Source organism: Zootoca vivipara, chromosome 1 (assembly GCF_965207765.1).
Source record: "Zootoca vivipara chromosome 1, rZooViv2.hap1.1, whole genome shotgun sequence".
Lineage (NCBI taxonomy): Eukaryota > Metazoa > Chordata > Lepidosauria > Squamata > Lacertidae > Zootoca > Zootoca vivipara.
The window spans coordinates 96,425,598-96,451,800 of NC_142582.1; the positions used below are offsets into that span (position 1 = coordinate 96,425,598).

The 26,203-nt window shown below is 40.0% G+C and overlaps 1 protein-coding gene across 6 annotated transcripts in view; it reads left to right on the plus strand.

Moving 5' to 3' along the window:
- The window catches only part of MEIS2 (Meis homeobox 2), a 227,198-nt gene that overhangs the window by 185,790 nt on the left and 15,205 nt on the right, over positions 1–26,203 (plus strand). The window lies entirely within an intron of this gene.

Below are 26,203 nucleotides of genomic sequence, written 5' to 3' on the forward strand. Positions count from 1 at the left end.
AAAAGCAGAGTTGAGTGGGGGGAATTAGGAAAGGAAAGTGGAGAGGCCAAATTAGAATCACAACAAAGGATTGTAGTCTCTTGGTGGTGGTCTGTCTCTTAGTCACAGTTTCAGAAATATATTCCAAATTTGATTATAGTTATTCAGAGTTTCACATCTAAAAGAGAGAGAGAGAAATTTTGTTGTTCCCTCAAGGGGACAATGACAATAAAGATTTCTTCTATTCTATTCTAATTTATGGTGTTACTATTTTCTTTTATCCTAAAGTCCAGAATGAGTTATGTTTATTGCTCTGTTGGTGGATCTTCTTAAACTTCTAGTGTTGCAAAACTATACATTACACTATCAGGCAGCTATATAAATCTATTCACCCTTATTTTTGTTACTTTTATTTATTTATTTGTTATATTTGTATACAGCCCTTCATCTGAAGATCACAGGGTAGTTCACAACATAAAAATTCAAAACGGAAAGACAAAATACATTTTTTAAAAAGAAACAAATACGGTAACTCACAGACACATTTAAAAGGCCATAGAATGTTACTCAGTCCAACATATGATGGAAGACAAATGTTTTCGCCTAGTGCCTAAAAATATGTAATGAACATGCCAGGTGAGACAATTTGGGGAGAGCATTTCACACACAGGGAGCCATTATATTTTATAAGAGACCATTTTGCAGAAGTATAGGCTAAAGCAGTGATGGGCAACCTTTTGAGCTTGGTGTGTCAAAATTTGCCAAAAAACCGAGCATAACTCGGGTGGTGTGTCACTTCGAGAAAACCCCCCCATAATTTTGCGATATTTATAGTTTAAATAACAAAAATGTATAATTGTAATATATAACTGTATTTAATAAACCAAAAACTACTTATTTAACCAAACCAAACCAAAAACCCCTTATTTATCACAAAGTGCCCAGAGTTGTTGAGCTTTTTGGGGGGAGCTGCTGACCAAAGTTTTGGAGGTTTTTTTGGGGGGGTGCAAAAGTTGCTTTGCTTTTTTGGGGGGTGCCCCAAAACTGCTGCGCTTTTTTGGGGGGGAGAAGAGAACAGAAATAAATGATGAATAATACATTCGCTGGAACTAACAGGCAGCACCGACATAGTCTGCCAAAGCGCCAAAAAACCCAGCACAGAACGGGTTAAAAAACTAACGCTGTTACACCCAATCATAGTCTGCCAAAGCGCCAGGAAAAAACAGCACAGAAAGGGTTAAAAAAACCAATCTCTGGCTACCAGCAGCAACAACAAAAGGATCAGTGTTTTAACAGCGGAGACAAGCTCTAGCGCAGACAAGCTCTAGCGCAGACAAGCTGTAGGAGGAGCGGGAGAACAAATGGGGGAAAAACAACAGCGCGAATGGGCCGATGGGGCACATGCCAGCAGTGAGGGCTCTGCGTGTCACGTCACGTGTGTCATAGGTTCGCCATCACTGGCCTAAAGTGAAATGGTTGGAGAAAAAAACATATGCTTGAACCAAGTTAATCTACTATTCTACTTCAAATAGGTCCACAAAAATTAGAAGCGATTAAAAATAAACATGGGTCAACAGTGAGATGCAACAACAAAAAAGCAAATTATATTCTAGACTGCATCAACAGAAGTATAGTGTCCACATGAAGGGAAGCCATAGTCCCGTTCTATTCTGCCTTTGTCAGACCATACCTGGAGAACGGCATCCAGTTCTGGGCACCACAATTCAAGAAGAATATTGACAAGCTGGAACACATTCAGAGAAAGGCAACCACGATGATCAAGGGTCTGGAAACCAAGCCTTATGAGGAACGGTTGAGAGAGTTGGGTATGTTTAGCCTGGAAAAATGGAGACTTAGGGGAGATATGATAGAAGAAGAAATGAGGAAAGGTACAGGGAGCAGAAGAGAATGTGAGGCAAAAATTATCAGAGGTGAGCAGGATTTTTCATTTCATTTTAGATTTGTCTGCCACTTTTCTTCATACTGTACTTGGTTGCTTAAAACCCATAAAAGTGACAAAATATAATTATATTGTCATATCATAACAATTCAAAACATAACTGAAAAGCATTTTAACAACATTCAAGAATCAATTTCTCATATAGAGAGTGGGATTCAGCTAATGATTTCCCTCAGTGGAAGCCCTGGGCAAATACTTCTGCTTGTGCGACAGAGCTTTCCTCCATCTCCTCCCTTCCGTATGCCCATTGTGACCCCTGAAATTTGCTCTTGTTGGGGTTGGGAGAACCCCTGGCACGACACATGGGGGAGGAGAGGGAGGAGCCTTCCATCTGGCAAGCCTGATGGAATGATTACCTTAGTGCAATGTTGAAATCCTCCCAGTATTACAAGATAATATCAACAAAATGTCAGCAAATAGTGAAACAAAACCACTCCCGTCAGTTACAACCAATTAACCAGATAACATCTGCAAAAATAAAATACAGAGATCATGCAATAGACAACCAGGTGACATTTATCCTTCTTTTTCCTGTGGGACATCTCCAGCTCCCATCAAGCCAATTATGCCATCCAAACCATTCTCATCCTTAGAACACCATACTGTCCACTTCATAAATCCAGGATCAAGGTGATTTTGAGCTGGGACTTCAGATCTTGGTGCCAAAGCATCAACCAACTGTCTCTGCTCTTACTGGATATGTACAATAGGCAAAAATAAATAAATAAATACAGGGAATGTTTGAGGTGGGAGAAGTAGCTGAGTAAATAAAAATTCACTGCAAGGAAGAATGAGATAGCCATAATATATTTTTTCCCAGCATGAAGTGTGATATGCACTATGAAAGCTGTGGTAGTAATGACATTGTGTAGAAAACTAATGTTTGAACACTTGTGAAGCAAAATAATTACAACTCCTATGAGGTGACTGGGAAGGAATTTGTATAACCGATATGTACAAAATTTTAGCTTTCAGTTGTGTTTAAGTGCAGTTTTAGGGCCTTCAAAAGTGCCTCATCCTTACAATGTTTATGCCAGTGAGAATCTATATGAAAGTAACTTGGGGTGACGAACATGCAAATTGCTACATCAGTACAGTCCTTCTAATGGGTTTGCAAAAGCTGCTTGGAGAGCAGGCTGTTGGGTAACTAAGCCCCTGGAGACTGTATAAATCTGGCCTTCAGTAACTAGCCCCAAGGCAGATAGGAAGTATCTGCCAAAATCTGAGCCAGTCTCCAGGTTTTGCCTCCTGATTCCCTGTCTAGTGTCTTAAACACAATATAGTACTTTCTTTTGCAGTTGTCTTCTGTGTAGTGAAGGCAGCAAGCAATAATGTTTCATGGCATCCATACACAAAAATGATACCTACTGATTTGCATTTACCAAATGTTGTTAAAACAGCACCTAATTAAACACTGAAACCAAGATGAAAATTTGATAACAGTGAAAGCTGTTTCTTGGTAGCATATGCTAATATACATTTCTCTTATATGGTATATAGCACAAGATAAAAATGCATAAAGTATATCATAAAAGTATGTTAAGTGTAAAAGCATAAAAATAACATAAAATGCATAAAGTTTCAGTTGCTTTTTTCTGAAGGTATAAAGGGCTATGTTGCTTCACTCTTTGACTTTGCTGTAAAGTCATATTGCGTAGAATACCCAGAATGAATAACTGATCACTGACTTTTTAGAAGAATGCTATTACTCAGATGTGTATCAGACAGAATGTCTGTCTGTAGTGCCAGAGTTCTTGGTATGAGTGCAATGTGTGCCAAACCAAAGGATAATTCCCCTGGAACTGATTTAAATACTGTTGGTATTATCAAGTTCCAGGTAATTGACTATATTTGTCTTTGAATGAGACAGTTAAATAAAGTTGTGGTTATGCAAGTACCGGTAACATTTGCTTATATGATATAGATAGTTATGAAAAATCTGCTTTTTTGACACAACTATCAACTTAGAAAAATGAGAAGCCTCAACATTGTACTATCAGTTTCTGTAAACTACAATATGCAGACCCAGGACCAATCCTTAGTGTTTCATTGTTCTGGCTTCCTTCCACCCAGCACTCTAAATTTCTTCTTAGCTACTGATAAATGTGTGGTTGGCCACAGGCATCTTTTGAGCATGGTTCATGCAACTGCTGATATGAAAGGATACATCCCCTTGGAACAATGCCCATGCAAATGTTGGCAGTTTTGTAACTTTTGTTGCTAATTCTTTTACGCTTGTTTCCATGTTCAGTACTTTCTGCCTTTAAAAATAGTGAATACATCCCACGAGTACAGTATATGGCTTTCTAAGGCAGAAATTCCTTACCAAAAATATTCTTTTTTAAACTATTTAAAAGACTAGTCAAGCTCACCCCGGAGGAAAACATGCTATTTCTAGCTTTAGGTCTAACATTGACTAGATTTGCTAGATGTGTACACAGAAACATTTTGTGTAAAGGAAAATAATTGGGAGAGGACAACTGAGCTCTTCCCTTTGCATCACGGATCCTGCCCTCTCCATTTAATTTTTCTGTTTGCCTGCTATGCATGTAGGAGTAGTGGCTCAGCTGCTATTCATGCATTATTAGTGATATTATTACTAAGAGTGAAAAAGAGTGATTTTTTTTAAAAAAAATGGGGTGCTAAAATACAGATAAAAGTGCCATGGGGTGGTAGTAAAAACAAAAAAAGAGTTCATGAAAATATCCTAAAAGATGAGCAACTTGCATAACAGCAACAGAAAGACAGAAGGTAGATCTGGATCTACTGCCAGATATGTGGGTGAGGATATGTTTAACAGTAGCAGGAATGAAATGGCAGGTACAGGCCCAAGTGGTTTTTGTGTGGAAGAACTGTAAACTCTGTTCAGTTTTTATATTGTTTTAAGTGTATGGCATTTGCATCAGGCTTTAGTTAGTGGATCCTGGGGTTCTAGAAAAAAAAACCCAAATCAAAGTGGATTCTGCAAGCCTGAAGTTTGCACCCACTCTGCAACCTACAGTGGTACCTCGGTTTGCGACCGCAATCCATTCCGCGGAGGTGGTCGCTGGCCAAAGTGGTCGCTCCCCGAAGGCACGCTTCTGCACGTGTGCGAAGCGCTGATAGAGTGCTTCTGCACACGCACACGCTGCACAGATCGCTTCTGCGCATGTGTGAGCTGTGCAGATCGCATCTGCGTATCCAACGCAGAGGAACCTGGATGTAAACACTTCCGGGTCCGTGGCGGTCGCTCGCCAAAGCGGTCGTAAACAGAGGTAGGTGTAAACTGAGGTTTGACTGTATAGCAACTGACATCACTCATATGTCCATATCATCGCATGTCTTAATGATATAAGCACCATTGTGGTATAGTGCTTAGAAGATCACATTTAGAATTTGAACCCAGAGACATTTGGTTTCAAATTCCGCCTCAGCCATGAAGTTTCTAGAATGATTTTGCACAAGTCACTGTCTTTCAATCTAAGTGCCTTGAAGGGTATTTATTTATTTATTTAATTTTTGTACCACCCTTCATCACAGGGTAATTTGCAATATAAAAACACAAAAATACATAGCATAGATAGATAGATACTTTATTGTCATTGTACATAGTACAGCGTTTTTATGCCATCCCATACAAACAAAACAAAAACACAATTACAGCCACATATGCACAGCCATACTCATGAACAACAACAACACACACACACACACACGTACATAGTTTTAAAGACCATAGATCATTTAATTAGCTAAATACGTGGAAGAAGAGGAATGTTTTTGTCTGGTGCCTAAAGGCACCCACAGAGGGGGAGCCACCACGAAAATACATGTTGCTGTGTTGCCACCTTCTGGATCTCTCATGGAGGAGGCACATGAAGAAGGGCCTCAGATGATCATAGAATCGTAGAGTTGGAAGGGACCCCCAAAGGCCATCTTGTCCAATCCCTGCAAATGCAGGAATTGATGGTTGCAAGGTCCAGGTTGATTCATATGGGAGAGGCAGTCTGTCAGGTATTGCAATCCTGAGCCATTAAAACCAGCACTTTGAATTGGGCTCAGAAACTGATTGCTTTCCAGTACAGTTGGGCGACGATTTGCATTATATTCTCAAACTATCTTGCCCTGGTGAGCCAAGGGCGTACCCACCACGGGGCAAGTTAGGGCAGCTGCCCTACTCTAGAAGCAGGGCTGGTGGGCAGAGGCAGAGCACAGCCCGGCGGAGCGCGAGTTCACCATTCCCGCCGCGCCGCACCCTCCCTCCAGCTCCCCGGCGCGCCCTCAGGCAAGGCCAAGCGCGGCGGGGAACCAGGGAGCGCGGTGCGGTGGGCGGGAACGCCGAACTCGCGCTCCGCTGGGCTGGGCTCCGCCTCCGCCCACCAGCCCTGCTTCTAGGGAGGGGCACAGCCCGGCGGAGCACGAGTTCGCCGTTCCCGCCCGCCGCACTGCGCCCTCCCTACAGCTCCCTGTCGTGCCCTCTGGCAAGGCCAAGCGCGGCGGGGAACCAGAGAGTGCGGCGCGGCGGGCGGGAACGCTGAACTCGTGCTCCGCTGGGCTGGGCTCCGCCTCCGCCCACCAGCCCTGCTTTTAGGGAGGGGCACAGCCCGGCGGAGCGCGAGCTCGCCGTTCCCGCCCACTTTGTGGCCCCTCCCCTTCCGTGCCTTGGCCCCTCCCCTTGCCCCCCCCTAGTTTTGATCCTGGGTACGCCCATGTGGTGAGCAACTTGGCCGTTGAATTCTGCACCAGCTGAAGTTTCCAGACTGTCTTCAGAGGCAGCCCCACATGTAACACATTGCAGTAAATTAACCTAGAGGTTATCAGAGCACAGACAGCAGAAGTTAGGCTATCCCTGTCCAGATAGGAGCACAGTTGGGCCACCGGCCAAAGCTGATGAAAGACACTCCGCACCACCTGAGCGTCAAGCGACAGCAACAGATCCAGAAGCACCCCCAAGCTGCGTACCTGCTCCTCCAGATGGAGTGTAACCTCATTAAGAGCGGGTCATCTCCCATCCATCTGTCTAGGAAACAATCCACTAACAGTCTTATCTGGATTGAGGTGTGAGGGTGAAGGGGAAAAGGTGCTAAATCTCAGCAGGAAGTGATCTGACCATGAGAAGGGACTGGTGTCAATATCTCTCACTTTCAGATCACCCTCCTCATGCCCAGTTGAGAAAACAAGATCCAGAGTTTGGTCTGCCACATGCATGAAGCTATACAATGCCATGTACACCACTCCTTGGCTGAAGAGCATAATAAAAATGTGATAAACACTATAAGCCCCATCCCATTCACCATGGATTCAGAGCTCTCCCCACCCCAAACCCCTCACACTATGAAAGAGGAAGTGTTTCTAAAGAGGGTAGAGAGCATGAGTGGGCATGCATTGTCTAGAAGGCTACATGAAATTGGGTAGCACAGCTTCTTCACCACAGGCCTAGAAACATCTTTTGTGCTCAAGCACCCACCTCCACAGAAATTGCTATAGGATCCCTTGCTTTTGATGAGAGTTGCTGCTAAAAAAAGTTCCCCCAAGCAAGATTTTGTTCTGAAATGTGTCAAACCTTGAGTAAATATCATATCAAACATCTGGAATTTCTCTTTTGTTTTTCCTTGTCAGTGATGCTTTTTCCAGTTTTGTGGTTGGTTTACTGCACCCACCTCCTGGGATGGATTGTGGTTTAAAACAGCTTTCAATAGGGGGCATGGCCTCTCTATGGTGGTGAGCATTGCAGTGAGTGACTTATGTAAGGTTTCCATGATCAATATCTGTTTGCTTCTTGACTTGCTTGTCTGCTGCACAATGTTCATTATTATTACTACACTGTGTAAAATTAATGGTTCTTTTTCTCAGTGTAAGAACCATGTCTGCTCTTGCCGTATATACATGTATGAACCTACTCTTCTTCCTCCAGTTATTTCTCAATTAAAATGTAATGAGGGGGAAATGTAAGAAAACTTCCACAAGCAAGTGCCACAGTTACTAATATTCTCTAGCTTCCTTCACAGCATTGTGTCCTTATCTTTTTCTTTAATTTGCATGTGATCCTTTCTTGTGTCAATTTGGGAGTTACCTTTCCACAGACTGCTAGGTGAACAAGTGTTTTTTCCAAGTCTTACTGGAGCTTTGAGCTCATAGAATAAATGGCTACATTGCAGTCCTTTCTTCTTTGACGGAGAGTCCTCTTCTCATCAGTTCCTGGTCTTTTCCTCATAGACCTCATTTCACTGTGCCCATTTTCTTCTCATTTAAAAAACCATGGTTGTCACATTTTAGATGTATTCATTACATCTTTCTATTTTGTTTACTGATAGGAGAGCCAGAAAGCCATATATTCACCACCACAGGAAGCCCATGCTGAAAGTTTTAATTTTAAGTTCCTATGCCTTGAGTTATAGACAGCAACCAATATTTTGGTATTTTTTACAGACTACATTTTTAATGCTGTGCATGTACAGAACTCAGAATTGTTAAGTTAAGATTTTAAGACCCTTTGCTCAATTACAATGTGAAGAGAAAACTCAACAATATATTAAGAACCATTTCCCATGCGATAATCATCTCATTGATGTTCTCCCACAAATCACTGTTGTGTCTGAAGGCATAACCTTCTAAGTGCCCCTATTTTCCAAGGACAGTCCCAGATTTGCAGAAGCCATCCCGGTTTCTGATTTGATCCCTAAATGTCCCTCTTTCCCTTAGGACGTCCCTATTTTAATTGGAGAAATGTTGGAGGGTATGGAGTTATTTGCCACCTGCACCATCTGAAGGCAGCCCTGTATAGGGAAGTTTTTTAATCTTTAATGTCTCAGTATGTTTTATGTTTTAGTATGGAAGCTGCGCAGAGTGGCTGGGGCAACCCACTTAGATGGGCAGGGTATAAATAGTAAAATTATTATTAGTGGTAAAATTGTTGTTGAATAGGTGATCCCTATTTTCATTGGATAAATATTGGAGGGTATATGCCATAGTGTAAGACTATATATCTTTCTTCACACTTCAGTTAGAAATATTCTACTTTCATATTTTCATCAAAAGGAAATAAATATATATTTAAACACAGAATATTATGTTTTGTATGTTAAATAATCCCGTTATTTAAACAAGGATACAAAGTGTTATTTCTATTCCTACTCACATGAACAATAGCATTCTTTTGAGCATCAGAACTGGAATCCAAGTATTTTTAGCTTGCAGCAAGCTATGTGCTTTGATCAAACTATTTATGGGAGATTATATTTATTATCCCATGCAGAAGTGATCTTTAAGACACTTTTGAAAAACTGGATGTGCAGAATAGTTGCAGAACAAATTGTAAATGGGTTTTTAAGTTGTTGTAGCTACTATTGTGGGCCTAAAGAAATCAGAATTTCAAGACGAATCAAACCAGGTGGGAGGGTAGCATTGAGATGACTATGATGTTCTGTGCAGTATTCAAAAATAAGATTGCAAATCTTTAAAATAGGAACCTCTGTGTAGATCACAATAGATTGTATTATAATGGTCTCTCTTCTCTCATTGCACATTCTTTTTATTTTCTGAAACCACTGCATCCAGAATAAACAAGCTAACTTTTAAAATGATGTTCAGCTGTTCCTAAGTAGATTTACTCAGAAATAAGTCCCATTGGGCTGTTCACATGCAATGCTAAACCATGGTTTAATGGTTACTGCCAGAAAAGAGCCCAAGCAAAGTCTTGGGCTGGCGCGGTCCTTTCCACTTCTCTCCATGCAACCAGGAAAAAGAGTTTAGAAGCTTGTTTCCACATCTGCTCAACTTAGGCACACTGGCAGAGGAAGAGTAGTGCGGGGGGAGCTCCTCGCCCCTGCCTGCTCTCCGCCCCCCAGGCATACAGTAGGCAAACTCAGCCCTCCAGATGTTTTGGGACTACAATTCTCATAATCCCTGGCCACTGGTCCTGTTAGCTGGGGATCATGCGAGTTGTAGGCCAAAAACATCTGGAAGGCCGAGTTTGCCTATGCCTGGCTTAACTGCATTTTGTCGTTTAATTTAATCAATAAACTGCGGTTAACATTAACTAAGCCAATTTGAATCTTAAAAAGCAGAAAGAAGCTTCCATGCTCCTTCCTCTTGTTGTATGGGAGGGGGGGAGGAGCAAACAATCCCAAACTTGTTCATTCATTTGATGCTAAACCATGATTTGGCTTGATGCGCAAATTAGGCCACTCTATCTTCACTGTGCCAGGATCCCTTTGCTTGGACCCAGGTGGCGCTGTGGTTAAACCACTGAGCCTAGGGCTTGCTGATCAGAAGGTCGGCGGTTCGAATCCCTGTGACGGGGTGAGCTCCCGTTGCTTGGTCCCAGCTCCTGCCAACCTAGCAGTTCGAAAGCACGTCAAAATGCAAGTAGATAAATAGGAACCGCTACAGCGGGAAGGTAAACGGCGTTTCCATGTGCTGCTCTGGTTTGCCAGAAGCAGCTTTGTCATGCTGGCCACATGACCTGGAAGCTATACGCCGGCTCCCTCGGCCAATAATGCGAGATGAGCGCGCAACCCCAGAGTCGGTCACGACTGGACCTAATGGTCAGGGGTCCCTTTACCTTTTTTATCTTCACTGTGCCAGGATCCCTTTGCTTGACATTAAGGAAGTTCACATGAGCATCAAGAAAAAAGATGATTTTACTACTTTGTACAGGCAGCAAGTCGCAGCATCCCTGTATAAATGATAATAACATAGGTAGGGATGGGGCTCCTATATATCCTACGATACCAAACATTTGCTTAGCTACTGTTCCTATTTAAAATCAGAGGAAAATACTGTACACAATGCATGCATTGTGGCATGTTTAGCCTTTGCAAGACAGTTCATGTGTTCAGTTACATTATTATCAGCCTTATTTTCTACTTGGATTTTGCTATACTGTATATTTTGAGGTGGTGTGCAGAATATGTTATCTCATATACCTCCGTTTGTAAACTGATGATCATCGGCTTTCTCCCCCTTGCTGTCATTCCAGAATGCACTTACATTTACTTCACACTTATTTTCCTCCTAATCTATTGATATAGATCTGTGGCTTCATTTTAATGGCTGGTTCATTAGATGGCATAACACATGTGGAATTTTAAGCTGCACTCGAGGAAAGTTGGGGAAGTAGAGGTTAAGGTTTATTACAGCTGTCAAGTCTGGAAAATTAGGACTATATGCCAATTGTGTGCAGAACGTTTACTTTTTTCTTGGGCTGTGTACAAGCTCTGTAGCTACCTTCTCATTCTTGGGCAACCGTTAACAAGTAACAAAGTAACAAGACACTTTTTAAAATATACAACCACAATGCAGACGGGCACTTTATACATGCTTAAGAACTTGCAAACACCAGTTGAACATTTTTTTCTTCCCCTGCCTCCCCACCCACCTTTGAACATCCTACCAAAATCCTGAATTACAAACTAGTTTGAAACTTCTGAGTTTCAAAAGTAGTTGGCATATGGCATGGAAGCTGCTATTGAGGAAATGTTGTTGTTTAGTGGTTTAGTCGTGTCCGACTCTTCGTGACCCCATGGACCATAGCACGCCAGGCACTCCTGTCTTGCACTGCCTCCCACAGTTTGGTCAAACTCATGTTCGTAGCTTCGAGAACACTGTCCAACCATCTCGTCCTCTGTCGTCCCCTTCTCCTAGTGCCCTCAATCTTTCCCAACATCAGGGTCTTTTCCAAGGAGTCTTCTCTTCTCATGAGGTGGCCAAAGTATTGGAGCCTCAGCTTCACGATCTGTCCTTCCAGTGAGCACTCAGGGCTGATTTCCTTCAGAATGGATAGGTTTGATATTCTTGCAGTCCATGGGACTCTCAAGAGTCTCCTCCAGCACCATAATTCAAAAGCATCAATTCTTCGGCGATCAGCCTTCTTTATTTGAGGAAATAAAAATGGTAAATTCCAAGTTCTAGAGTTTGTAGTCATTTTATGCTATAGACATGTGCTATTTTCATGTGCTATTAAGATATTCAGAATTGAGCACATTCTGAATGTACAAAAACTACCTCACAGTACTTAGACAATTAAGCTGTTAGATTAGGAACAAAGGAAGCTGCATTATACTAGGTCAGACTATTTACCTTTCAAGTCCACGATAGTATATACAGTGGAACCTCGGTTTATGAACACTTCGGTTTATGAATTTTCGGTTTATGAACGCTGCGGACCCATCTGGAACGGATTAATTCATTTTCCATTACTTTCAATGGGAAAGTTCGCTTCAGTTTTTGAACGCTTCAGTTTATGAACAGACTTCCGGAACCAATTACACCCATGCTTCAGTTTATGAACATTTCAGTTTAAGTACTCCGCGGACCCGTCTGGAACGGATTAATCCACTTTCCATTACTTTCAATGGGAATGTTTGCTTCAGTTTATGAACGCTTCAGTTTAAGTACTCCGTGGACTGTCTGGAACGGATTAATCCACTTTCCATTACTTTCAATGGGAAAGTTCGCTTCAGTTTATGAACACTTCAGTTTATGAACAGACTTCCAGAACCAATTGTGTTCATAAACCAAGGTACCACTGTAGTATATTGATAGTATATTGATATTGAACTAGCATACTAAAAATGCATGCATTTTAATTAAATATTTTATACTGTATCATAATCCTACTTTTCAGATGATATGATTTGTCAAGGAAAACAAAGCAGAATTAAGTAATAGAAAATTCCACATTTTGACCTCTCATGGACTTATTTGTAATGAAAAGTCTTTTAATGGATCATAACGAAGGCAGGTGTGCAGGCAGAATGCTAAAGCTGGAAAAACAAAAGGCAACCCCAAATACTGAGCAAACTCAGCTTTATCGCCTAAGGGATGTAATATGACATAACAGCGTCAGTATTGACTTTTCATTTGCAACCTCTTGACAGCCGAAGCTTTTGTGAGGAAGGGATTTCAAAGACAATAAGCAAACTTTGGGGCAGGGGGTAAAGTTTGCATTCCTTCATTTATAGATATGACAGAAAAATGTACTACTGTTTAAATCTATAAGCAAGGTGACAAGCTTTCATGGTGCTTGATTTCAAGCTTCAAGGTAATTTTAATAGGAAACGAATTCTGATTAGCCTGTTTGCCTCACCTTTCTATATACCAGTGTACTGAAAATGTTCTTATACACTCTCATCTCCTCTTCTTTTAATTGTCCACTTTGCTTTCTGTGGTTCAGTTTTATAATGCCATTATGGGGGGGAAGCATTGCAAATCTGAATAATTTAGGAGAAAATTATATAGGAGAATACCATTGCCACTGCTTTTGTTCAGTAGCAAACCATTATGTTTTGAATACCAGTAATGCATATGCACTATCATGCAACATCAGCAAGGTGTGAACATTAACCAAATTAAGAAACAGTGGTTATTTTGGCATCTGCTTAATTAATTTTTTTAAAACACCTAAATTATTGAAAGCTATTAAAGTATGTAATTTCCACAAATTCCCTTAGGTTTACAGACTTTTGTATGTTTGTACTGTATACTGCATATACTGTGACCATCAGGTTGTATATATTTTAGTGTTTGGGTTGAACATTGCTTCCTTCCTAATAAGAGGCTGTTGTGATATAATTACCTAATGAAATCCATTTATTTATTTCTAAAGGCAATCTAGTCAGTTAATATGTTAATAAAGACAACTGAACAAAAGGTAATAAGTGGGTCAGGCTCAGAAAGAATTGTGCATTGCTCACTCCTGCTTAAAGGAAAAGAAAAGCTCCTGGTGGAGCTTCTCCTACTTTCACCCCATCATTTTAAGAATTGCTTTGCCAATCCTTCACAGCAAATAGTAATTTTAAGTGGACCAACACAGAGCTCAGGTTGTGAGCACTCTATGGTAATAATAGAGTACCAGCCCTCCCTGGAGTCAATAAGTCCAACAATAGAGCCATTTTTTCCCTCCTGTGAGTGAATCACTGCTGTTAGTCTGAATGACAGGATTGCTTATAGAAAGCCAGTCCTTCACCCATGCTGACCTTTTCTAGAGAATTTTGGGGCCAAGTAGTGTTTAAAGCTGTTCTAAGTAAACACTGGTTTTCTTAGGTGCTCTATATCAAGGGCAGGCAATGGTTGAAATATTGATATTTGTTAAATATCTTGGCATTGTTGCAAAACTATTATAGCACACATTATTTGTAAATTAAACATGCCTACTTAAATGTTGGCGTCTTTGTATTTTAGCATGAATCCTAGGGCTTATAAATGGTGCATTCAAGAGGACAGGCCTGTGATAACTTACACAACTAAATTCAGTTACAGGACTAATGGGTGTACATTGGTGAGATGTGATGCAAAATTCATACTGGTAACCATACTCTACTTACATTGCAGGAGAATGGTGTGTCCCTGCAACACAAGTGCTATCTTGAGCAGAAATATTAGGAATATACAACTAAAACTAACAGTGCATTTACTGTTTAACCAGAAAAAGACATCAGTTGTAAGTTGATGTCCAATAAAATGTGTAAAAAATAAAAGATATCCAACACTGAATTAACAACAAGTTGCAGTGTAGGATTCATACATATGAGGACCTCTGGTGTAGCATAATTATTAAAGTGCCTCTGTGCTGTCCCTACTTCTATTTTGCTCTTTTAAATCCCTATGGTTCAGAACATTAAATTCAGACACAGGAAAGAATGTACATACAGCTATGATAAATCAGTGGGCCCTCCAATTGAGTATAATTTCTCTGTAGGCCTGTGTAAAATGTGTACAGGGACATAAAGAAATAAGAATATTATTCCTGTTAAAGACCACATACAATCAAAAAATCAATCTGGGGACAGCTCCGCTGAACTCAGTGAGGCTTACTTATATAGGACTGCACTAATAAGTAGCCAAGAACATAAATGCACTTCACAGAATTCAAGCCTTACCTAAAAGAGTATGAACTGCCAACAGGGGTTTGGGAGTCCAAATTACTGTGAGAAGTTGCTAGATTGTTTTGACTAACAAGCTCTCCCAGTAAGTGGTGTACTCATGAAAATAAGTTAATGTTTTACACATTGTCACTTTATACTGACGGACCTAAAACTTGGGAAATAGAATTGACAAATATATTAGCAATAAATTAGTCTCTTGGATATCCTCAAACACATTTCCACTGTGTTTTCTCCTTGTTGCTTTTTCTTTTAAAAAAATATTTCAATGTTAAGACAATGGACAATTTTATATTTATATACATTTAAATGGTATAACAAATGCAGAATTTTCCCACCCTCTGAATATCGTGGCCAGTCCTGCATATCCCTCTCTTTCATCATTCTAAGCCAGCAGAATCATTCTCTGTTTGCAAACATTTATCTGTGCTGCCCTTTCCTCATTTTTGATCATTTTCTACATTCATTATCTTATTTGTTTGTGTGTTAAAAATCCTTTGGGACCACTTTTAGGTCCAAGCCCTTACAAGGAGGTCTCCATCATGTATAGAATCACAATATTTAAAAAATAAAATATAACCACCATAGAATACCAAACAGAAATACAGAAGCATTAAGAACCTATAACAATAAAATAGCAGTGGAACAACTGTACCAATAAATAGCTACAATTTGGAACAATAACATTAAAGCAAAATAATTCAGAACTAGCTCAATTAATACCAGCAAAATAGACTGTATTTTTCCGTGTACAAGACTAGTCCCCCCCCCTAAAAAATAATGTCAAAAATTAGGGGGCATCTTATACATGGATACATCTCCCGTGATTTTCTTAAATCTGAGTCCCCCCAAATAGGGTATGACTTATACAGTGGTACCTCAGGTTAAGAACTTAATTTGTTCTGGAAGTCCGTTCTTTACCTGAAACTGTTCTGAACCTACCTGAGGTACCACTTTAGCTAATGGGGCCTCCCACTGCCGCCGCACCACCACCGCGCGATTTCTGTTCTTATCCTGAAGTGAAGTTCTTAACCCAAGGTACTATTTCTGGGTTAGTGGAGTCTGTAACCTGAAGCGTCTGTAACCTGAGGTACCACTGTAGACGGAAAAATACGGTACTTATCAATAAAAAGCTTTGTGAGGAAAGCTTTTGTCTGTGTAGTTCTCAACAGATTACAGTTACTCACTGACAGGGTCTATCCCAGTGTGGCTTTAGAGCTCAGAAGTCAACAGTCAACATGATTTTCTCACTGCACCAGCTGCAGGAGAAATGCCTAGAGCAGAGACACCCCTTGTACGTCACCTTCGTAGATCTGATGGAGGTATTTGACGTCATCAGCTGAAAAGGACTCTTCATACTGCTCAACAAAATAGGATACCACTTAAGCTGCATAAGATGATTGTGTCCTTCCCCGAGAGCATGGACGGCACCATCCAGTATGACGGTTCAACCTCAAATGACTTTCCGATAAAGAGCGGTGTGAAACAGGGCTGTGTTCTCATCCCAACTTTCTTTGGCATATTCTTCTCCCTGTTGTTCTCCTTCAGCTCGACAGAAGACAGTACGGTATGTACTTCCTGTTCAACTTGGCACATTTTCACACCAAAACAAAAGTGTGGTGGGTTCTTATCTGAGATATGTTGTTTGCAGATAATGCAACCTTGGCAGTGAACTCTGAGGAATAAGTGAGACTAGATCCATTCTCTCTAGAAAATATTACAGCTGGTGCATTTGTTTAAGTTAATAAAAGGAACTCCGAGCTGCCACTGCCACCTGTAACAGACGGTGCAGTGATGATGTCACCCAGCAATGTCACTCAAAGGCATAGAACAGAATAGAGACCTGAGTCACCCTGTAAGTGGAAGGCCACAGATTGGAACAAAAATATCCCCAGCACCGCCTTCTGAGGTCAACACTCCAATATTCCTCTTCCACATACCCATTTCCCAATGTAACTCACCTACTAGGATGACCAAAGTTGTTTCTGTTCCAAACTCAGGCCTGAAAATGGATTGAATGGTTCTAAATAAATAGTGTACTCCAGAACCACTGGGTAGTGGTAGTTATCTCAGATCACTGGCTCCAAAATAGGTTTCTTCAATAAATTTGTCACTTTTTAGGACATTGAAGATCACACATTTTTTTAGATACGCACTGACCACCTCAGTAATCCAATACTCTGTCCTAGCCACAGCCAATTCAGGTTGCAAAGGAGGGCCTTTCCCACTTGAAAAACTCTCTTGGGTGACTTGAAAAAACTTCTGGATGACATCGTGCAGATGCAATGGTGCAGAAGTTACAGGTAACCTGTAGGTCAAACGTGATCAGGTCAAACATGAATCAAGTAATGATCTGACCAGGACAATGTAGTCTTTATTGGCTTCCTCGTGCACAGATTATCCCCCCCCCTCCACTGCAGAAAATCAAGTCCAAATTATATCCTGCTAAATTTATCCTGTCCAGATAATTTGAGACAGGCCTGTGGTTGCCATGGAGGTCATGAAATTTTCAGATGCTCCCCAAAAAGAGCCTCAGCATGCATATTAAAGCTCCCAGGACCACCAATCTCATAGTTTCGACTTGGTGGAACGCTCTCTCATAGGAGACGAGGGCCCTGCGGGATTTGACATCTTTCCGCACGGCCTGCAAGATGGAGCTACCTGGCCTTTGGGCTGGACTCAGTCTGACCCCTATGTTTTCCTCCCTATGATTTTGATGTGGGTTATTTTAAAATGAGGCTGCATTTTTAAAATTTCAAAATTAAATTGTATCTTAACCTGTATTCAAATTAATTGTTTTGTTTTTCTTTTATGTCTTATTGTAATTTTACTGCGTCAGCCGGTTTTGACTGGGGAGGGCGGGGTATAAATAATTTTTTGTTTGTTTATTTATTTATTTATTTATTTATTTATTTATTATTAGCATTCAGGCAGGGATATAGTTAGGCACTGATGTGGATAGCATACCAATGGAATTCCATCCTGTCTCATGTCCCCAACATCAGGTACAGATATTCAGAATCAGCAGATTGTTGGGTAGGGTGCCAGGCTAATGAGGTTCAATCCTTATAGAGCAAGACTGTCCCTTCTTGCCACTCATGTTGTGTTTGGTGCTGTACCTGCTTACCTGGTCTACATACGGTATTCTATTTGCCACCTTGTTTGTATGTAGGGCAAGAAGTCAATCTCATTTACAATATTTGACATTGTGCATTATATCCTATATTACCCTCTATACAACTTAAACTTTAACCCAGCAGCAAAAAGGCTGAGTACGATCTCATTAGGTCAGATCACCTCTGTTTATATAGTTAAATTAATGTGACTGATTAGCATTGGTAGTGAGGTAGGCAGACTTGTGTTTGCATCTGAACAGCTGAATTTGGGCATCAGCTCAAGAATATGTAGTAGGTTCAGGGCGCAAGGAGAAATTTACCTATCTTCAAACAGCAACACTGGCAGAATAAACAAGTGATCAGGAGATCTTTGTATGACAGAGATAGTAATACCTGTTTGTTAATCCCTATATACATTTACAGCAATTCTGTGCATGTCTACTTAGAAGTAAATCCCATTGAATTCGTTAACACTGACTTCTGAGTAAACATGTTTAGGATTGCACTGTAATTGTACCAGCTTTCCTTCTGCCAATTGCTCTTTGTTGTATTTGTTTTGCATTTTCAGGAATCAAGGAGATGATGTATTTCCTGAATCTTTCAGGAAACGTTGTGACATATTCCACATACTAGACTCTCTCAGGCTAGAATTTACTAGGATTAAAGCAGATGTGGCATTACTGGATTCTGCTAAGCCTCTGGTGATTTATAAAGATATAAAATATATATTTTATGATTACGATGATGCTAAAAGTTTTGTGGATAATAATATAGTTGCACTGAAAAGAGCAGAGAATAGAACAACTACTGAAGATACAAGAGAAGGAGAAACAAATCCCCCTTTGCCAGCTGATCTAACTCTTAAAGGATTTTTAAATTTTTCAGTGAAATAAATCTTTGCATTCCTTTGCATTTCCTTTTTAATGCCTTGCAATTTAATTCAGTATAACTTATTAACTGGTATGGTTGTTGTTTATATATCACTTTTTAGTCCAAAGGCCCCCAAATCTGTTTTATTCAGATATATGCTTGAGATGGTGAATTTGTATGTCTTCACTCTATAATCAAATTTTTAAGGTATTGAAGCAATCCTGTACACACTTGCCTAGGTGTAAGCCCCAGGTCTAAGCCCTAGGTATAGGACTTATCTCTATGTAAACATACTTAGGATTGCCCTGTGAGTACTGTATAAACTGCCCATGACCCCAATTCAGGTATAGTAATTCACAATAACCAGTGACCTAGGAGGGGAAACCTACCCCCACAAAAATACATATCCAATCAAACAAGTTGTGAACGAGCATTATGATGCACATATCAGTGCACCCCAAACATGAACTGAAACGCATTGGCTGAGTAGAAACCTGCTCCTGCATGTCATTTGTGTTAAAAACAAAAATAGTGGACAGAACCCGAAGAGCCTCACAGAAATGGCTTGCTAGCCCTGTGTGATTTTTAATTTACAAACTTTGAGCAGTTTACCACTGCCCTCCAGCCCCTGCCCAGCATTTCACAAACTCTCAGTTTTGAAAACAGTTTTCCCATGCAGGGTGAAGGGTTTCTGTTTAACAAAAATGTATATAGCCTGTTTTAAAGTCAAATTTCAGTAGAATCAGCAAGTGGTGCATTGTTTCATATCATGGGTCAGAGTTCTCATAACTGCTACAACTTTCAAAGCTGTAGCTTTTAATGCAGAGTTTCTCTAGTGGTTTCCACTAACTTTATCTTTTTGTCATTTTTGTTGTTATTTCACATCTATATAGGGTGTGCTAGTGTACAAAGCAATAGCCTTGTAGGGTTGGGCAGTTAGCCCTAAATCACTTCCATATCTGGAGGAATGTCTTCTCTTATATCAATGTGGCTACCTATTAGGATCAACTGTGACTCCACCACCTCCTTGTGACACCACTACCTAGCAAAGTTTTAGAGACAACAGCACCTGAGAGAGTCTTTCTGTATGATAGCCTATGCAATGCCATCCTCTCTAAGCTACATCCTGCAGTGAAATTATATGCTTTGCATTGACAGATGAAGAGGGACCCCTTTGCCCCCCTAGACCTTTTAGGGGAGGATGAACTGGTGTGAATTTAATATGGTCACCTCCTTCCTTAAGATGTTATTTAATGTGGTGTTAAATTATTTTTATATCTTTTTGCTGTTGTGTATTTTAGATCTGTATATTTCTTTACATACCATGCCCTGCAACTGTGTGATGAAGGGCACCTAGTAAATGCAATCAATAAATGGCTTTATTGCAGATGATGGGGCATTGAATGAGACAGTCAGTGATATTTAATGGTAGTCATACTCAGAGCAGACCCACTGAAATCAATAGATTTAAGTTACTTAAGTGAATTTATTTCTATATGTCTACTATGAATATGACTAGCACCATGGGTGTAGCCAAGAGTTTTGTTAGGGGGGCAGACCTTTTGTTGGGGGGACAGAACCTCAGTTTGCTATGTATTTTTATTGATGGTTATTGATTTAGGGGGGCAGCTGCCCCCTTTTGGCTACGCCCATGTCTAGCTCCTGATATCACACAACAGCTTACTAATGCTACCTGAACCATGCATGGCAGGGGTGGTATTTGAACCATAAGCTTCCTAATTCATTGCTCAGTCTACACTATGCTACACTAGTTCTTGTGAAGCTATCCTTCGTATTTGTTTCTGGTGATGAATCAACACTATATTTTGCAGAGGATAAATAAAGTAATGGGGAGCTGTGCAAGACAAATATTACGGCTTTATGTCAGGTTAAGTGACCAAGATTTCTAAATAAATGAGGGGACTTACTGGCACTCAGAAGACTCAGGAAACAATAATTGAGAGGTTGGCGGAGGTAAACATCTAATGGCCTCAAAGGAGATGAAAAATTGGCAGATGTCAAAGGATATCTCAGATACTATAGTTACATCACCTGCAAAGTCTTTCCCATTAATATCAGTGGAGGGGTAACTCTCCAATTAAGCAAGCAATCTATGCATAAGAGTTCCACGTGACTTTCATATCATAGTGACAACTCCTTACTGTTGGGGACCACACTAAGTTCTGGTGAACACTGCAAAGAATTCTACTGAATTACCTTCCGGGGGCTTATCCCACTGCTATACTTAAATTATTTTTCTGCCTTCTTTCGAAACAAATAAGATATACGGTATAAGACTGAAAAGGATAACATGCACATACTCATCTGAAAAATTGTCACACGTTAAAAAATCATTTTGGCTGTTGTATCTCTTTATTTACCTGTCTAGTCTTCCTAAAACTTTCCCCTTCATCACTAGGAAAGTAAATAGGTTGTGCCTATAGTTGTTCATTTGTAGGATTAGATCCAGACTACTTAGACCCATTGAAATCAATGACACTTAAATTAGTCATGATCATTTAAAAAAATAAAATATTTTTCTCTACACTTCTAATGTATAGAGGTTTGTGTCCAACTACTCTGCAATGCTCACTTCTGTAACTTTGAAATCCGTAGCTTTAAAAATCAAGAACAGCCAATAAAGATATTAAGAGCCCGATTCCTATAAAGGAATGTCTTAAAATAGTGCTCTTTAACTTCTAGGGGAGAAAGAGGATCACTCAGCACCTCATAAAAGGTGATCTGTTTCTTAAACCAGCTGACCCTAAGGGGTCAAGCCAGGTCATGCTTTCAATATTTTTATTGTATTAAAACCTACTCTTTATAATGTTCTTTCCCCCAATAATCCTTAATAAATCAATTCTGTATCATTACCTGCCTGTGGCTGCTAGTATATTAACCATGTCCCTAAACCAGCAGGAACACCTTAAAGATCAATACACGTCAATTTTTCAGCATGGAGTTCCTTTTTGTTGGTGTTGTCTATAGATTTGAAAGACTTGGGGGTGTTCATAACAAATTGCCTGAAGTCCACTGAGTTGACAGGCAGGTAAAATATATATTTCCATGCCTTAATCCTTTTGCCTTCAGATTTGAAGATTTTAATAGCTATGGAAAAATGCACAAGCATGGTCAAGACAGGACAGTGGATACAAAAAGCATAGTTTACTTAGGGCAAAATTTGCTGTCAGGAAAATGGAGCATAGCTTCTGAACTCAAGAACCAGCAGTGCATGTGCAGGTTGGATGTAGATGGTTGCTACAATAAGACTTCTTTCATACAGGTGTGTTTATGCCCCAGGCTTGCTGGCCACAGTCCATTCCATTTACAGAAGCTGAATTAAACAATAACTACCGCATTGCAAAAAGAAGAAGGGGGGAGGGAAAGGTGAGCGTCAAAGGAGATGCCTGAGAGCTTTGTTAGGGCCAAGAAAAACCCTGTTGCAGTTGTCAGAGCTTGTTGATGTTGCAGAGAACGGCACTTTTTTTCCTCCTAGATTTTGTGGTTCTGCCTTAGGAAAGAAAGTAAAATAGAACGGAAGAACAAAGTCCTACTCTATAAATCAGCAGCTGCTCCTTGCCAGATCAAAGGAGTGACATTTTTGCTCCTGGACTACTTGTCCACTTTAGGTGCTTGACAGACAGCTAACAGCTGGCCTGCTATACAGCATAGGAGAATTGGGCTACATCTTCTTCAGAGTAGATGACAAGCTAATCAGAGATACCTATAATACAAGAGCACCTTGATCTCTTCAAATGTATCTCGCAGGTTGTTTCTAAGCATGCTTACACATTGGGGGAAATTATTACTAAGCTTATTTTCCTCTGAAAATGCTTTTAAATTTCATCAAATTTTATCATAAATACCAAAAAGCAAAAAGATACTAGCTTTGAAAATTAATATCCCTTTGTAATTGTTTATATAAAACATTCAAAAACCTAATCTGGTTTGGAATAAGCAGAATTGCCAATAATTTGTCTAAATGCTACAAAAATATGGGTCGTCCCCCCCGAAATTTAAGCTATGACAGCAACATAAATGGTTAAGTGGTCAGTTTAAGAATTATATGAAAGGTCTCTGTTTTATGCAGTGGTTATTCCAATGTACATAACCTCAAAATAAGAGGTTTCAAATTTGCAAAAGCTGTACTTAGTGCCTCTATAAAATGTATGTATACAGACCTGGAATTTTAACATCAGCAGTAAAACTTTCAAAGTAATTCAGTTTCTAGTTGATTCTCATCTGCAATAAATCATGTGCAGGATGAGGCAATATACTACAACATGTCTATTGACTTAGCATTTTATCTTTAAGATGTGAATAGCTAAGGAACTCTTTCTGTTTGTCTCCTCCCTTCCTTTCAAGTACCTATGAAAGATCTCTCTTACAGTGTGATAAATAACTGCTTATGAATAATCTAATGCCATTATAGAAAGGAAGCAGACATTACTTTGGAAAACATGACCTGCTGAGATGTTTTGTTATGTGGCATCAGATGTGATTACATTCACAGAATAGTGTTTATTACCATTCAGATTTCCAGGGGAAATAAAAAATAATTTTCTACATAGGTTAAAATTTCTTGAAAGCTCATAACGGAAATCGGTGTCTGTCAATGTCTTCCTGTAGTAGCAATTCTTTATTACACTTAATATTGGAGATTTATTTATTTCTGCAACTGGTTATTTATTCACTGTGGGGATTCACAGTATACTTATAACCCAGGATCGTGGATTATTCCATTATATTATTATAATTTTAATGCAAAATGGACTTGTACTGTGCAGTCTTATAGCTATATTAGGCTGCAATTGTATTCATACTTTCCTGGGAACAATCACTAGTAAACACTGCGGGACTTACTTTTGAGTAGACACACGTAGCATTGTGCTATTCAATTAAAATTTTAAAAAAACCACCAGAAAATAAATAAAGAAGCACCTATACATTAAATATCTACCAGAATTCCACAGCATATTATAATTAGACAATTTATTAGCAGTGTTTGTCTTGAAAGTCTCCCGTTTGAGACAGAGTATATGGCACATATATGTTCCTGATAAAACTGGGACACTAATATAACAACATAACCCTATACATGTCTACTCAGAAGTAAGTCCCACTGAATTCAGTAAGATTCCCAGGTAAGTTTATATAGGACTATAGCCTAAAGATTCAATCTAGTGCACATTGATTTGGAATTTAATCCTATTAAATAGTGGGATTAAAGGTAAAGGGACCCCTGACCATTAGGTCCAGTCGTGGCCGACTCTGGGGTTGCGGCGCTCATCTCGCGTTATTGGCCGAGGGAGCCGGCGTCTAGCTTCCAGGTCATGTGGCCAGCATGACAAAGCTGCTTCTGGCGAACCAGAGCAGCGCACGGAAACGCCGTTTACCTTCCCACTTGGAGCAGTACCTATTTATCTACTTGCACTTTGACATGCTTTCAAACTGGTTGGCAGGAGCTGGGACCGAGCAATAGGAGCTCACCCCGTCACAGGGATTCAAACCGCTGACCTTCTGATCAGCAAGCCCTAGGCTCAGTGGTTTAACCCACAGCACCACCTGTGTTACTTGGGATTACTTCCAAGTAAATAATGTGTAGGGTTCTGCTACACACCATATTTCCAGAAATTGTTTCATCTAACTTCATTGAGTCCTACACAGAACCCTATAGTTTGGCTCCATCTCATGGCTTCCTAGTATATATGTTGGCAGAGATCACTGGGAACCTCTGTCTGGTTTATGAGTGAACATATTGGTACAAAAGATGCAGGAAAGGGACTTGGAAAAATGCATACAGCGGGACCAAATTTTGAGAGGCAAATGTGCATTTTCTTTTCCACATTTTAATGTTGCTGGCAGAAATTCAGATTTGGAGTTTAAAATTTCATTTTTAAAAAACAAGGTAGCATTTCAGTACTCAGCTTATGCCTTTCAGTGTTTTCCTGATGCAGATATATATGCATCCAAATATGTATTAATGTATCCATTCTTGAGTCTTAGCCAAAAGAGCAAAAAAAAAAAAAAAAAGGCCAGGGGAAGTGACTTTGCCAAGTCCGTATGTTTTGTGTAAATTTCATTTTAGCTAAAGGTAAAGGGACCCCTGACCATTAGGTCCAGTCGTGACCGACTCTGGGGTTGTGGCGCTCATCTCACGTTATTGGCCGAGGGAGCCGGCGTACAGCTTCCAGGTCATGTGGCCAGCATGACAAAGCCACTTCTGGTGAACCAGAGCAGCACACGGAAACGCCGTTTACCTACCTGCAGCTTATAGCTGCGTACACTCAATTCTCTGACTCATAAACCTGGCCTTTGCTACATGAAGCTGATTACATTTTGTTGGTTTGTTTCAAAAATTTATATATTGTTTTTCACTTTGTGAATCAAAGTTTTATGTCTCTTTAGTAGGAAATATATACATTTTGTGTCTCACAATTTCCATTGCAGTGGGAGGGCAGGGTTATTGCGCTGTGGGGGGGGGGGGTTACTGCTTTTGTCTGTTATTATGATATATGTGATATATGATATATATTTTTGTATTGCCAATAATAATCATAATAGCACAGTCCAAGAGCCCATGGTGCCTTTAAATACCTAGGAATAACTCTCACATCTGATATTAAACAGTTAGGCCAAAGGAACTATACAAAGCATGCAAGGATCTTTAAAAATGGAAGCATATTAACCTAAGTTGGCTCGCATGCGTTGCAGTAATAAAAATGTCGATTTTGCCTACATTCTCATATCTTTTTCAGATATTTACCAGTCCCATTCTTCCCTCTTCACTAAAAAACAAAAGCCAAATTAACTCAATTATATAGGAACAGGTCCAAGGGAAGCTTAGGAATGCCCAATTTAGGACTGTACTATGTTTCCCTATTAGAAACTCCTCAGTGCACCAAAAGTACTTCAAAGGGGTTCCCTGCAACTGCCAATCATGACTTTGAAAGTGCACTCCCAGCACCAATCAGCTGATTGACACTAAAAGTAGGTTATCAAAGGAAGTTGCCACTGATCAGTGATTCTGGCAACCTGCTTTGAACTATGATAGGTGGCAATTGGCCCATAGGAAGTGGGAACTCGCCTGATAAAGAGTTCTTGTGAACTCAAAAGTTTGCACACAATTTTGTTACATTTTGGCTGGTGTAATAAAAGTTTTGCCCAAATTGGAATTTTGGAACTTTGTAGTGCTTTAGAACAAAACAAAAAAAACCCACCCTAAACAGGAAAATAATGACGCTTTTGTAGGCATACTATCATAGTGGATACTAGTATTTTCTGTAGTGCAGGCACTACATAAGTTTAAGTTTGAAGAAGAAGAAGAAGAAGAAGAAGAAGAAGAAGAAGAAGAAGAAGAAGAAGAAGAAGAAGAAGAAGAAGAAGAAGAAGAAGAAGAAGTAGTTTTGCATTGA